Consider the following 15,954-nt stretch of genomic DNA (forward strand, 5'->3'; position numbering starts at 1 on the left):
CTAAGTTCTCTGCTGTGCCTCTCTCAACAAAGTGAAGATCAGCAAAGATGCTAGACCCACGAAGCACTGCATGGCTCGCTATGCAAGCACCCTGTCACTGATTTCTGGGTCCTACTTATACTGTCTCCAAATATCACATGTCCTTTCCTGGGTCTTGCTTCAGCAAAACATCACACGAGTCTGCTTCAGCAAAATATCACAGATTCCAGGGTCATTGTCTAGTACACAATGAGTTATTTCTAGAGCACTTCTGTGATGGTATGTCTGAAAAAAAACTTAAATGGGGCATGAGGAATGTGGGTTTTTCCATCATATACACTGTCTTCTCAGGCTGAATACCAGGAAAGTCAATGTCAGCTTCTGAAAGAATCTAAAACTTTGAACTGGCAACAGATCAGCTGGTCTCTATGACCGTGGTGAGAATGGATGGAATGCCACAGAAAGCTTCCAATGGGCCACTCAGAGTTTGCTTCTACTGATTAGCAGTACTGCAGCTTTTGTCTTGGACCTTATAAAGAAATATCGCCTAGTAAACTAGAGAGCCAGGAACTGGGAAAGAGCAACTGTCCTTTGGAGTAACCCTGGAAAGAGAGCAAATGATAAGAAAGATGAGTTGCTGTGAAAAGAGGGTCTTTTGTCTTCTTCACAGATTACAGAACATAAGACCAGCATCCTGATTCCCCAATTAAAAAACAATAAAACTCATCTCCATTTAATGATAGAGTATTAGGGTATGTAAGGCAGTAGCGTCTCTGATCAAAGGGTCTGTTCTTATTCGGATGAACTTTTAGAACTCCACAAATGTTTCTTACCTGCCTGATGCCAAGAAGGAAGGAAGCATCTAAGACAAAAACAGAGTGAAAAGAAAAGAGAAAGATGGGATCTCATTTTTTTTCCCAAATCCCTTCCTTTAATAGCAGTTCTATCTGGTCACGTTAATGCTCTTCTGGTGAAATAGAGAATGAAGTTTCCAAGTCCGATGGTGAGCTTTGATGCAGGGCAGGATGCTCATTAGTTCACTTGCAGTCATAGGTTTTCGAGTCTCATTTATCTGGCAGATAATTCATGGCCTCCTCGAATGTGATAGAGACACCATCTATCATTCACAGGCACGTTATTGCAGAAGCAGACGAAGGAGTGACATCTGTTCTCAAAGCTGTTTTGCTTTCATTGTGGACACTTGCCCCACATGATAATCTGAAATTGCATGAGTAAATATAAGAATTCTAAAATACATTGGGAAGAATTCTACATATGCTCTTTGTATAAGGCAGGGGCCAAGGACTGAGGAAGGACAGCCACTCTCTTTGAGAATCAAGAGAAAGGCCCTGTAATGCTTTGAGTACAAAATGTCCCAAAGATGCTCATGTCTTTGAATATTTATTACCCTGATGATACTATGTTAAGTCGCTGTGGAGACGTTTTAAAGTTCTTAAAATCAAAATAGAATTTCATCTTTTGTAATTTTCCTTTTCCCCAACAGCCCTTCCTATGTAACGCAACTTGCTCCATTTCAAAGTCATTTATTTGTTGATATATACATATACTTGGATGGATGGATGGATGGATGGATGGATGGATGGATGGATGGATGGATGGATGGATGGATAGATAAATATCCCTAGGATACAATATATCCATATAATATATATATATATATATCCATTTATACTATATATCCATATACATATATAATACACACATACATATACATATCCATATCCATCTCTAGGGTGTAAACACAACCTGCTTGTCTGTATAATGCTGCTTGTATGTGTACGTTTTCAGGGCTGACATTTGGTATTAGAAAACCAACTGGTGTGCTTTTCCAGGGGAAGACAATTTCTCTCACTCTCAGCATTCCTTGGCTGCTGTAGTTCTTTGTCTAGGATTGTCCTTCCATATTTCCCCTTTCCGTGTTAGCATGTCTACTGGTCTCACCTTTGTTCAGTTCTTATTCAGGCAGCCATGTTTGCTGAGACCTCATGGGGGTAGCTTCTCTGACATTCCTAGGAAACAAAATCTCACAGCAAATTTCCTGTTTCTCTGACCTTTGTGATCTTGCTCCGTCTTGCGCTATGATCTCTGAGCCTTAAGTGTAGCATGTATTGTAGATGTGTCAGTTGAGGCTGGGCATCACATAGCCACTCATTCTCCTTGTTTTGATCAGTTGATGTGGTTTTCTGTAACGGTTTCCATCTGTTACAGGGAGAGACTTACCCAGACTTCTTTAATAGCACATTACTGTTCCAACTCAGGTTGCATCTTCCTCTCGCAAAGTATGTAATTCCCATTCTTTAAATAGTGTACCTGCATGAACATTCTGTATTTCTGATATATGTTCACATAGTTTTTCTACGGTTCCTAATACAGAAAAAATGACTGGATTAGGAGATTTTATTCAAGAGTTTAAGTACTTGTAATATATTATCAAGCAACTTAATTTAATTTTTTCATACATTGTATTTTGGTCATATTCTTCCTCTAACTCTTCCCAGATTCCTCCTGCTCCCCCTTTCTTGTCCAACCTTGTGCCCTTTCTGTACAGAGAGCTGTTTCTTTGATGGGGGATGAGGCTATGGAATTTGGAAGAAGTAGGAAGCTAGAGGAATTAGTTCCTTCAAGTGGGCCTCAAAAGTTATGCCTAGACCCTTGGTTCCTGTTTTTCCATTTCCGAGCCCACCATAAGAAAACATCCTTTGACACATGTTCCAGCTTCTATGAATTGAGTTCCTCCACTCTGCCTTCCCCTCCATGATGGACTGTAAACCAGAAGAAATCATTTTTCTCCCTTAAGTTGCTTTTGTCAAGCTGTATGGTCAGAGTCATAGAAAAGGACATAACACAGACCCTAAGAAATGAAAGAAAGCCCAACTACCTAGTGAATGACACAACTCTTTCACTTCCCACAGAAAGTATATAATATTCCTCATCTCTTCTCTCATAGGTATTTCTTTGCTATAACATTCTATCATGAAAATTACTGTTCCTCATGGTCATTCAGATTTCTCAGAAACTAAAATCCATGATTTCCACTACAAATATGAAGACATATTCTTATAGTGGAGGGAAAGTCTTCTTGGTGTATCTTCTGGGTTTGTAATTTTAGGAAGAAAAAAATTGTTCTTAGTTTTATTCTACATAAAAATATTTCTGAGAATATTATAGCATTTTTTCTAACTAGAAGTTTTTTTCTCTCTTCTTTATTTCATGCTATGTGAAAATAAATACGTTGTTGCCCCCAAACTGCGCATTCATCTAATTAGGCAAACTCAATCTTTCTTCATCACTTGAAGTAGAAGGAATGTCTTTACTTTTAACTCAGAGAACAGAGCACTATATAACACCCATTCTACCTTTCATGATGCAGTACTATGTCGGAGCCTTTTGAAAATCAATACAGTTTCCTTTGGCAGTAGTTGGAAGTTCCCTAGAATCAATAGCACATCATTTCCATTTATAGCCAAAAGCAGGGTGGGTAGTGTGGGTAGGGTAGGGTTGTGTACATGCATGGATGAAGACTTACCTTAGAGGAATATAGTGGCACATTCTCGCCACATCAGCAACATGTGGAATGTCTAGACAGAAAATCAAGAGTTTGAGGCCAACCTGGGCTACATAGTGAGATCCTGTTTCAAATAATGAAGTAAAACAAAACTTAATGTATTCATATAGGAAGTAACAAAAACTTGAGGCCTCAGAATATACCTGCTGTAAAAAATGAGCAGATAATTATTTTACAGAAGGCTATTTCCATCATCTTGACCAAAGTTTGCCAAAATAAATATTTAAAAAATCTGTATTTTCTCTAAATGTTCTTTTCCTTTGTACTACATTCTATTCTGCAGGCATTTCCCTTTAAATCTATCTCTAAAATGACCTTCACAGATGTTAATTTGTAAAGTAAAATTTACTCTCTTTTATTTCCTATACTTGTTAATTTTTGAGTCAGGGTCTTGTTATCTAGCTCAGGCTGGTTTTGAAGTCACTCCATACCCCAGGCTGGATTTGAACTCATGGTAATCTTTCTGCCTCCGAAGTGCCTGACTTCCATGCACATTCTACCATATTGGCAATGTTTGCTTTCAAGATGTGAAGAAAGCACAGAAATCTTGGATTCATTTGTTATCATTTTGTCTTGTTTTGTGTTTGTTGTCGTTTTGTTGCACTGGGGATGGCACACAGGCTCCACACAAGCCAGAAAATATTTTTCTAGTTCGCCATCCTGCCATCGCCAGACATTGGATCAGTTATCAATTAGAATTCCCATTATCTTCTCACATGAAGAGTCTGCTCGCATATTCCGGCAAGATAAAGAGAGAAATGAAGTGTGGTTGATGCATCAGCATCTGGTCACTGTGTTGTTTCCTTTTGCTACAATCATTACTCTTGTTGCCATAAAATAGCATTGAGGTCCCTGTATGTGGACATAGAATCTGCAAGGCAAATTACGTTTACTAGCTGTGTGTGGTGGCACATGCCTTTCATCCCAGCACTTAGAGGCAGAGAAGATCGCTATCTATTAGGTTAGTCTGTTCTACATAGAGAGATGGGGAGTTCCAGGCCTGCTAGGACTACATAATGAGCCCCTGTCTCAGTAAAACAGTGCTTTTACTAGTGTACTCTTTAGTTGCAGAAAAGAAAACTTGAAGCTGAGCAAAGTGCCACATGCCTATAATGCCAGCATAAGAGACAGGATTGTTCAAGGGTAAAACCAGCAGTAGGAAGTTCCAGACTATCCAGGGATACTGTAAGACCTTGTCTCAAAAGAGTAGTACTACTACTAATGATAATAACAATAACAATAGAAGGAAAAAGAAGGAGGAGAGGAAAAGAGGAAAGGATAATAGAAAGAGAAACTTTAGTACTCTAATGATTGTTGCCCCATCTTGGAAACAATAGAGTATATAGTAAAAAGATCAACAAAAGTCATCACAATATTGTGTAGAGACTGTGCTGACGGGGAGCTTGATAAAGCTCTCTCCAAGGAAAAGAAGAGTCAAAACAGACCCATGTAGTCATGCCCAAAACAGAAGGAAAAGAAAACCAGATTTTCAGGAAATACTGGGGACAGTTAGCTGTCCACTTAAGAAAATAAATGTTATTACATAACTTTCTTATACTATACGCAAAAATGATTAATTCCAGATGGTATAAATTATTAAATGTTAGCATAAATCAATAAATATAAAAGATAATAAAACCTGTTAATAGTATGTAACTTTATCCCATTTTGGAAAGAAGCTTGACTAGATTCGTGTATGTTAACTATAGATTTTCTTCTTGCAGTGATATGGATTGAGATCAGTCTCACTGAGTTTCACCCACAGCCAGGGTAAACGATGCTAACTTAAGCATGTGTGCCTGTTTCCGAACAACTGAACCTCTTTAGAGTTTCCCTGGGGAACTAGTGATTCACATGTACATAAAGGGCATTGCCCGGGGTGCTCACCTCAACACTGATCTCAAGAATAACTACACTGAGAGGCTAGAAAGATGGCTCAGCCATTATGCACACAGACTCTTCTTGCAGAGGACCAGGAGTTCCGTTGCCAGTGCTCACATTGGTCCGCTCTCAGCCACCTGTAATTCCAAGCCCAGGTGATCCCACACCTTCCTCTGGCTTCTGTGTGTAGCTGAACACTTGTAATATGTATATATATATATATATATATATATATATATATATATATATATATATATATGTGTGTGTGTGTGTGTGTGTGTGTGTGTGTGTGTGTGTGTGTGTGTGTGTGTAAATATTTTAAAATTTTAAATTGTACTTATTTTGTTATGTGTCTTTCTGTGCAGTTGCATGGGGGTGGGGGACATATGTGCACATGAATGCAGACATCTGGGGAGGCTAGAGCTATAGACAGTTATGAGCTACCTGACATGGGTGCTGGGAACTAAAATCAGGTCCTTCACAAGAGCAGTATGTGATTTTCATGTTGCACAACTCTCAGAAGACAAAACAAATCTTTTAAAAAATAGTAAGTGCCCTGAATCATTCTAGGTGTCTCTTAGTAGAGAAGCAGTAGAATTAATTACTGAACATCCACACAAGAAAACACTGCATAAAATATGCAGCAGCTTAAATTAAACATTTTTTAAGACTGGGGATGGAGAGTAGTTAAGGGTTGTTCTTGCAAAGGACCTGGGTTCACTTTCCAGCACCCATGTGGCAGCTCACGAACATCTCTAACTCCAGTTTCAGGGGATCCAACAGCCTGTTCTGGCACACGCATGGTGTACAGACAAACACACAGACAAAATAGCTACACACATAAAAATAAATAAATCTTTTTGTATGGAAGAAGAGCAGGAGAGATGGCTTCCTTTTGGTGTTTGTTGCTGTTGTTGTTGTTTTTGTTTGCTTTTTTGGTTTTGTTTTGTTTTCTGAGATGTTTTCTCACTATGTAGTCCTGGCTGTCCTGGAACTTCCTCTGTAGGTCAGGCAAATTCACAGAGACCTACCTGCCTCTGCCTTCCAAGCATCAAAGGTGTGTGGCACCAACATCAAACTGAGGAGTCGGTAGTTCAGAATAAACACTGCTCTGGCGTTCTGTTCCCAGAACCTATGTGGCAACTTACAACTGCCTGTGACTCCAGCTCTCAGAACATCTGGCTCGCTCACACTCGCATACCCCACACATACATAGATACAGAACTAAGAGTAAAAATAACTGTTAAAAGGAATTTAAAAAGCAGTATTAAAAGATAACTAGGATATGTTGCTAGATGACAAAAGTTTTTCATTGAATAATGTATAAAAGACATTCATCTCATAGCTGGAAACAAAGCATTATGTAAATCCGTTGGTACATAATGATTTTGTAAATACAGAGAAAATATCGAGACATAGTAATGTGTGCTTATGAATATGCCTCAAAATGATTTGAGAAAAATACAAAAGCAGTAATGCTCTATTAGAAGTATTTATGGTGATAATATTTTAATTTGTTTTGCCATTTTAGAGCACATGCTACAGGACCATGACAGCTATGAGTGTAGAGCCCTCTCCCCCCAATCCATTCCTTAATTCAGAGGCGAAAGCTTGAATCAATTTTTCATAATGAAACTCAATGGCAGGAATCTCTGCATGGTTCTGATAACCGATTTTATCCCTGCCCTCAGATATTTTACAAGGGCCGAGTGTGAGATGCAGCTCAGTGGTATAAGACTTACCTACCATGTGTGAAAATATGGGTTAGGCTAAATCTCCAGCACTTCAAAACATATATTCTATCTTATTTTTTATTTTGTTTTGTTTTCTTTTATTTTGAGGCCAGGTCTCACCATGTTGCCCTGATTAGCCTGGAACTCACTTTGTACACAAGTCTGGCCTTCAACTCACAGAGAACTTCCTGCCTCTGCCTCCAAAATCCTGGGATTAAAGACAAGAACCTAGTCACATAGTAGTGACACCCAGCACTTCAGAGGTAGAGGCAGGAAGATTTCTGTGAGTTTGAAATCAGCCTGGTCTACAGAGAGAGTTCCAGGACAGCCAGGGAAACATAGAGAACTCTGTCTTAAGGGGAAAAAAAAGACATACACCAATGTGTTCAAACCAGCCTTCTCATTTTGAGTAAAGTGCTTGCTTGCTTGCTTGCTTGCTTGCTTGCTTGCTTGCTTGTTTTACTATTGAGACACAATTTCTCTATAAAGCCCTGGCTGCCTAAAACCCTGTGTAGAACAGACTAACCTCAAATGTACAGTGATCATTCTAGTTTTACCTCCCAAGTGCTGGGATTACAGTGGTGTGCCATCAGGCCTGGCTAGACTAGCACTTGGATCCAAACAGATCCCATTATAAGATACAAATATTTCACCTCCTGGAGACCAAGGTCCACAAGGACAAACAATGATTTTAGTCAACTTTATGTCCACAGCTTAACACAGTCCTTGGCACCTGGTTGTGTATGCTAATACTCAGTTCTTATTACTATCTATTTTTCCATCAATTATTCCTCAAAAGAATTCCATTTGACCTTTATTCAGTAGCTGTATATAATGTCTTTCTGTTTGTCTGGCAACATATGTTAAATATTTCCTATATAAATCTTGAATGGGTAATTTTAACAACTATATGACCTACACATGGAATAACAATTACTGGGGGAAAAGATGATGAATTTGAAGGAGAGCAAGGAGAGGGATATGGGAGGGTTTCGGGGGAAGGAAAAGGAAAGGGGAAATGACATATTATAATCTCAAAAAGAAAAGAAATATTTTAAAATACTTTATTCCCATCAATGAGCGGAAAATCATTAAAGTGGACAGTGTAAAATAAGCTTAGGTCTCTGACTGAAAAGGGAAAAAGAAAGGAAAAAGGACCCGACAAGCGAAGACAACACAATCACAGGCAGGGTGGGAAAGTATGTAGCCTGGAATGCCACAGAAGGCAGGCCTCTGGCCCCACCCAGACCCTTTTCTATCAGTTCATTGCTGATACAATGAGCAGAGTAACATGCACTCCTTGGTGTATTCATTCATTGGCCAATTTACTAAACAACTCCCATGACCAGGTGTCCTAGTCCCTGTCCCCAACAAGAGCAAGAGCATGTGCCTGGGAGACAGAATGGGAGGAACGTGGTGGCTTTTGTACTCAGTATTGCTACTTAAGACAAGTCATGCTAGTTGCCGACTTTTCTGAGCTGAGCTGGAGTGGATGACAGTACCTTTAGTAGTGTGTTATTTTATACTTTTAAAGCAACCTGTTGTAACCAGGAGGTGTTCGGTAATGAACAGTTATTATTAATATTATTGTTAAGCTGACATTCTTTTCTTTTTCCTTCTTTTCTTTTATTTATTTGGTTTGTTTGTTTTTCAAAACAGGGTTTCTCTGTGTAGCCCAGGCTATCCTGGATCTCACTCTGTAAAAGGGACAGCTCTCAAACTCACAGATTCACCTGTCTCTGCCTCCCACGTTCTGGTATTAAAGGTGTTCACCACCATATCTGGTTAAACTGACAGTCTTACATTCTCATAATCTAGGTAAGATGGACCTGGGAGAGAAGAAAAGACAGCAATCATTGCCTCTGTAGTAAAATCAAACATGTCCTATTGAAAAGAGGCCACCAAGTTACAACTCAAAGGGAAACAAATAACCCCCAATTAAATCTCGGGATTGAGGAATGCTTTTCAGAGACTTTGGTGTTTCAAAGTGGGTCTGAGAGCATGACAAGTATTTCTCAAGAGAGTAAATAGGTGGGGTGTGTAGCTATGCACTTCTCTGCCTGTAAACACAAAAACCAGTCCTATGCCAGTCACAAAATTGAATTGGTTAGTGTGGTAAAGGAAAAGTGAGGGACGCGGTTAAGATTATTTCTCCATAACAGCAAACTTACATTTTGGTAGTGAATGAATGGATCATCATGAATCAATTGCTTTCTTCAGACTTGGGCGACAAAACTATATACAAAGAGAAATGGGGTTAAAAATCAGGATAAAATAAGTTTACTAGAAAGATGGTTTTGATTGTGAGACAATCTCCTCTGTAAAAGAAAAGAGACCTTTGCTGGTACATTCCATTAGCAAGAAGATGCCTTGGATACATTTGAATCTTTTGATTGCCTGATTGAATGAAAACTCTTAAAACAAGAATGAAGAACAGACATTCCCTTGAAAATTGTTCTCAGCAGTCTAGACAGTATTTGGTACAGGAACCCAAATTGAAATCCCGCTTGCCAATGGGGCCTTTACGATGTACTCTCTTACACACTAATGGCTTCCTGGAAGTGCATTGCCCAGTGAGATTTTAGGCTCCCTAAGGGCAGGAACAGGGCCATCTGTCCTTCTCAGAACTCAGCACTTTCCTACGCACAAAGTCCCCTGGGTTTGCCTTTCCCCAGTCGGCCCTCTCTCCTGTCTAAGTCTTCATTACAAGGTGCTAAGTATGAAGGACAGCAGGAGCCACATTTGCTCATCTGTAATTATCTTCTGAGCTGCTGATTTCAGCCCATGGGTTTCTACTTGGGAACAGGGAGGAGCATCAACTTTCAGTTCCACTGCAGTTTGCAGAAAAAGGTAATCCAGTAGGCTCTAGAGAAGATGACTTTATGCAAATCCCACCCTGGTGAAATCAGGCTCAAGAAGGGAAAGGTCTGGCTATCTCAACTTCGGGGTGAGTTCTACAAAAGACTTTCCTAACAACCCTAAAACCACCCAAGCCTATGAACAATAGTGTGCAAAACAAATCCCCTTCTGCTGGAAGGGTGCTCTGTTGTGCCCTACAGCCTTTGCCAGGAACTGCTGGGAAAGCCTATTGGGGCTCCCTGCTGAGGCCAGGATTGGAATTGATTGAAGTATCAAGAATGTGACTTGGAGGAGGGAGGCACAGCACAGCCTGTCAGTTGAGAGAAACCATCATTTGGCCTCCTCCCCCTTCTTTTCCTGAAGGTTGACTATCCTTGTAATTAACTGTGGAGCACAGTCACGTGGGAGGTTGCTAAGAATGCAAAATCACAGGCTCCCCCTTTAGCAAAATCCCCAGGAATTCATAAGCACAGTAAAATTTGACAGTTGCTAACCTAAGCCCTTGGGGCCTGTTAAATGTTGGAGTTAAATGGGGTTGAAGACGCTGACCTATCTGTGAAGTTGCTGTGGACAGCCAATGAGATAATCTGGTGCTGCAAAGGTGTGTGGTGACCATTTGGTAAAAAAATTTCAGGAGTTTTGCAAGCCAGTTGTTGCAGTTTTGGTGGCTTGAAATTGGATTATGGTGTGAGTATTTACACCACAAACATCTGCCAAGGGAACAAATCAGAGATTTTCATTTGATTAGCAGGGATCCAGCTTACCTGCATTCCACCAGAGAAACTTTTTACAAGTGATCTCTGAGACCCCTGGGCTGGGAAATCTGCCATGCCTAGTCTATAAAAAGACACTTATGGGTCTGGACGTTGCTCTGAACTGGGGGCTTGAGATGGTGTGTGGATACCAAAACAAGGGGTAATGGCACCAAAAGGACAAGCTTCCAGAATGAAACGGGGCCTACGTTCAACAGCTGGAGCTCATTACTGTGCGCTTACCAGTGAGCAGCTCAAAGGCCTTGCTCCGTCGCGCTGCACAAGGTCAGTGCTTCAGCAGCGAAGGAAGCCTGGACCCACAGCAGCACCACTGGGCCCTGGCTGAGGAGACCTTTGAAAACAAGTTTTTAAATCATTAAGGAAATGAAAATGAAAAACAAATCCCAAGAGAGAAGAAAACCTGCACTAGCTAGCTTATTTAACGCAGCCTGCATTAATGGGACATTAAGGTCACACTACAAAAAAAAAAAAAAAAAAAAAAAAAAAAAAAGGAGAAGAAGAAAACACTTGAGCCAACAAGCCCTTAGTTCACAGGGCAAAGATAAACCATTGAGCTGCGAAATATTTGTGTTCTTAGACATCTTTGCAAGGCGCTGATCTGCCTCTCTGAGGTACTGTAAGCATTTTGTGACCCGGAGGTTGCTATGGTGGCTGCTTTTGTGTTGAATAACAAAGTGCTATATAAACTAGAGCAAATCTGCATAAATTATGTCTGGACTATAGCTCTAGTTTACACATCCTGATCAGTAATTGAAGAAACATGTTCAAGCCCAGAGCACTGGGGCATGGGCTTGTGTTCAACCAGTGAGGGAGTTTCCCAGGTTAGCTTCACGCAGGGGGCTTTTTCTTCCCTTCAGTTGAACAGCCAATGATTGCCAGCACACCTTTCCTGGCATGATTTTGCAAACCTTTCAGGACAAATGCTATGAGGAGGAGCACTTGGCATTTTTTACAGATAATAGAAATCACAATCAAGAGAACATGTTTCTGTTTTGACGTATGGAAATACAATCATTTTTATGCCTTCAGTCCATATTTGTGACAAAATGATGTTTTCATATTAAATAAAGGCCCTAAACCTTATCACTATGTTGTTTCTCTGTCTTTAATCTCTTCCTCTCTGAGCCACTACATTCTTTGAAATCCAGAATCGTATTATCAGAGCCTTACTGCCCTTGGTCCAAGCAGAGCATATTGGAGTACTCTGGAATGGTGAGGTATTGTCAGCCCCAAACCCCACCCCACATTCACAAACTCTTCCCTCCGCTGTGGCAAGAAGTTTTCCTAGAGTAGTTGTAGTCGAACTGTGTATTTGTAGATAGTTGGCAGCAAAGGGAATTAAAAAGCACCACTAGTATTTTCCATATCCCCTGAGCTCACGCACTTCAGTCTATGGCCAGAGGATGACAACTTCCCAGGAGCAGTGTGACTCCATTTCAGTTTCTGCAGATCAGCCCTGTTATTCTGAACTCTTAGGTGTTGCGAGACAACACCTAAGCCATGTACCTTTTACTCCCTTCTGGAAATGCAGCCAATCCCATGTCATACATAGGCACCATCCAGCTGGGAAAGTTACTATTGTCTCAGAGGTGACTGCAGTGTGGCGATGAGTCATAAGAGCTTACAAATGGCAAAACCAGGTGTCTGGGACTCCAAATGATATTAAAGAAGCTCCCTACCGGCGGTGAGACTGAACGAGATGGGAACGCCGGCCCTCTACCAACTGCAGCAGGGAAATGTATGGGAGTGGTTCTGATTTTCGACTTGCATTCTTTCAGGCAGCCAACTTTTACAGAGGGTAGCCACATGAGCTAGCTGAGCCTGGGATTTCACTTGGCCCTGAGCCACCAGCCCTGACACATGTCTAAGGACTCACAGCTGCCTCTTCACTAGTGGGTTCCCAGCACCTCCACTGCAGATGTGGGCTTTGCAAGCTATGTCACAGCTGCTTCTCAAGCTTTCTGTGAGAGGAAAAAAAAAAAGAATAGATGGCTTCGAGCTCCAAGTACCCACCCACAGGCGAAAGAAGATCCAGGAAGCAAGCAAGATGAAGTCCCAAACTACTGGGCGTTAGACGTGTTCTTCGGAGCAGTAAGCTCTTGGAGAACTCTGTTCATTCCAATCCTAGGCCTCCGTAGCCTCTGAACCATGGGGAAAATTAACTTGGCTCTGAAACTAATCACAGCACATTCTTAGCCAAGATTGAGGAAGTTCCCGCCCCATTTCTTTGCCTATGAGACAAGATTACTCAATTATGAGTTGTTCATGATAAGCAAATGATAATGACCAATGAGGTTTGGACCTCCTTGAAATCTAGAGAAGCTTCGGCAGACTGGTGGTTCAATGTAGTCTCCAGATTTGAGGGGAAAGACCTCAGTCCCCATGCTCACTTGTCACAAGACCTAACACTGACTGCTGAATATATGGGCTCTATGACTTGGTGACCCCAGAAGGTCATCACAAGGTTCTCTCTTTCTACTGCATGCTCTCATTAGATCAACTTGTCCAGGACAGAAAAAGAGTGTCAGCAACATGCTGGGGCAGCAAGAAGTGATGAGCTCAGCCCACACAGCACGAATATTTGCCAGAGTGTGGCATTTGCCCAGTACAGCAGTTTCCAGACACATCTGCACAGCACCTAAGACAGAACGAAATCAATCAGAAAACACCCAACGTTTGTGGGTGGTCTTTTCTCGGCATGTTCAAAACAGTTGACAATACAAACTCACAAGCTCTATTCATACTCTCAATCACTGAGAGACAAGGGGACCCCTTCAGGCCCTTCCTGTTTGCAACCATCTTGTTACTTCCTACCCAAAAATCAGCACACTTTGTATTCTAGGTTCCAGAATTCCTTGGCCCTATAGCTGTTTCTCAAACAACAGCTGTGTGAAAAGTCTGCCTTTGTCCTACTAACTAAAACACACACACACACACACACACACACACACACACACACACACACACACACACAGATCTGCTATGACCTTGAAAATCAGATCAAAGACTTGAACTTTAGTCCTGGTGCAAGGACCCAGTATGTTCCCCTTTACCAGTAGAAGTTCCACAGCCAGTCCTAGTTCTGACACTGAGGATTCTATACTAGGGCTCATGCTTGCAGCAGGAAACAAGAGAACACCTTGTCCTTCAACTCAGGAAGCCTGTGTTCCAGTTGTTTGCTGTTTGCTAGCCATGATTTCTTTCAATTCAGTTTAGTCAAGTGGCAGAGGATCTTGCATCAGGAGGTCCTTTAGGGAGTGTCATTTAACAGTGATACCTATGCTCGCCTACAAAAGCTCTGGCTTTACTACATGTATGCGTGTTTCTGTTATCACAACAGCAAAAATACATTTCTTCAACTTCCTTACTTAGGGTCAAAGGGATGGCTCAGGGGTTAAGAACACTGGCTCTTTATTATTATCCTTAGAAGCCTGATTGTTTCCCTACTGAGAGACAGAAAGGAGTGGGTTTAATGGAGATAGGGAGAAACTGGAAGTAAAGGGAAGGGAAACCGTAATCAGGATATATTATGTAAAAGAAAAAATTGGTCTTCAATAGAATGGAAAAGAAAAGCACTGTCCGGCTACTTCAAGAGGACCTGAGTTCAATTCCCAGCCACCCACCTTGCAGCTCAAAACTGTCTGTAACTCTAGTTCTAAGGGATTCCACACCCTTACACACACATGGATGCAGGCAAAACACCACTGCGTATACAATAGAAATAAAGAAATCATTCAAAGTAGAAGCCATTTCTTAATAGCTGTACATTTTCTGCCATTCTCACTTGCCGATTTCTTGTTTGTTCTTTCACCAACATGCCAAGATGGCCCTGTCTGGTCACTGCCTGTTCCCGCCTGCTCTCTGCTCTAGCTCCATTCCCTCCCACTTCTTGACACCAGAATCCTCTGACTTTTGAGAACTTTCTTAAACATTTCCTCATCAGAGCCTTTGCACTTAACTTCTTCTCTGAGGATATCTCCTTTTTAGTTTGTCCAGGTGAGAGGTCAATCACTCAATAGGACTTTCCCTAGTTTTCCCATCAAATGTTCTCAAACACATCTCCACGGCCCAATCCCCTTGACCATATATGTTCACTGTTTTACCTCCCTAGTCTTCATCACTGACGCAGAACACAGGCTATAAATTAATCATATCTACCATCTTTCCCCCCACTAGAATGTAAGTTCCACAAGGCCGGGGATGTTTCTCCTGGTTTTTTGTTTGTTTGGTTTTTTTGTTTTGTTTTGTTTTTTGTCTTCTCTGCCCCTCCCGACAGTGAGACAGATAAATGGTACAGAGAAAACAATAGCTCTGAGTTGAATACCTGAAGGAATAGTAGCAACACCAAATGTTTAATATAATATTTATGGAAAAATACAATTGAAAGAAAAATTTGAGACCAGGTCTTATATATTGCAGGCTAGCATTAAACTTGCTATGTTGCCAATGAGCGTGAAAGCTTGATTCTCCTGTACCTATTGCCCATGCACCAGGATTATAACTAGGTATCACCATACCCTGCTCTAATTTAACTACTCCATCCTCAAACGGAAAAGACCTCCATAATTTGCAGTGAACAGCTGACATTTCAGGCGACAACAGGAAGTTCCAAGGATCTTCAGAAGGGGAGTTTGGGGAACGGCTGGGTTTAGACGCCTTTTATCCCTTTTAGTGATATGTATGCTATGACATAAATGGCCTAATCCTGTCGGGCTATCTTCCCAGTTGCTAATCCATACTTCTGGCTGGGAACATCCACAGATACCTCAGAACATAGAGTCCTCCGGAGATAAAAGCAACCACAAAGAATGTTTCCTGAATGCCAGGCCCTGGGCTTGAAGACATTTCTGGCATTATCAGTGAAGTTCACATCCCTCCCATAAGATGAGTAGCATTTTATATTTTTATTACATTTTTTAGCTTTTATTTTGTGCACAATTGGGAGGGGGCACATGCCTATGGACATCAAAAGACGACTTGTGAGAGTTGGTTCTGTCCTTTTGACCATGTGGATCCTGTGACTCAAGTTGGATCATTGGACTTTGTAGCAGACCCCCTTTCCCATTGAGCTATCTTGCTGACCTCATGAATACTATTGTATCCCTGTTTTTCTGGTGAGGAAGTAGAGGCTAAAGGAGATTAA

Source organism: Rattus rattus, chromosome X (genome assembly GCF_011064425.1).
Source record: "Rattus rattus isolate New Zealand chromosome X, Rrattus_CSIRO_v1, whole genome shotgun sequence".
In the NCBI taxonomy this organism is placed as follows: domain Eukaryota; kingdom Metazoa; phylum Chordata; class Mammalia; order Rodentia; family Muridae; genus Rattus; species Rattus rattus.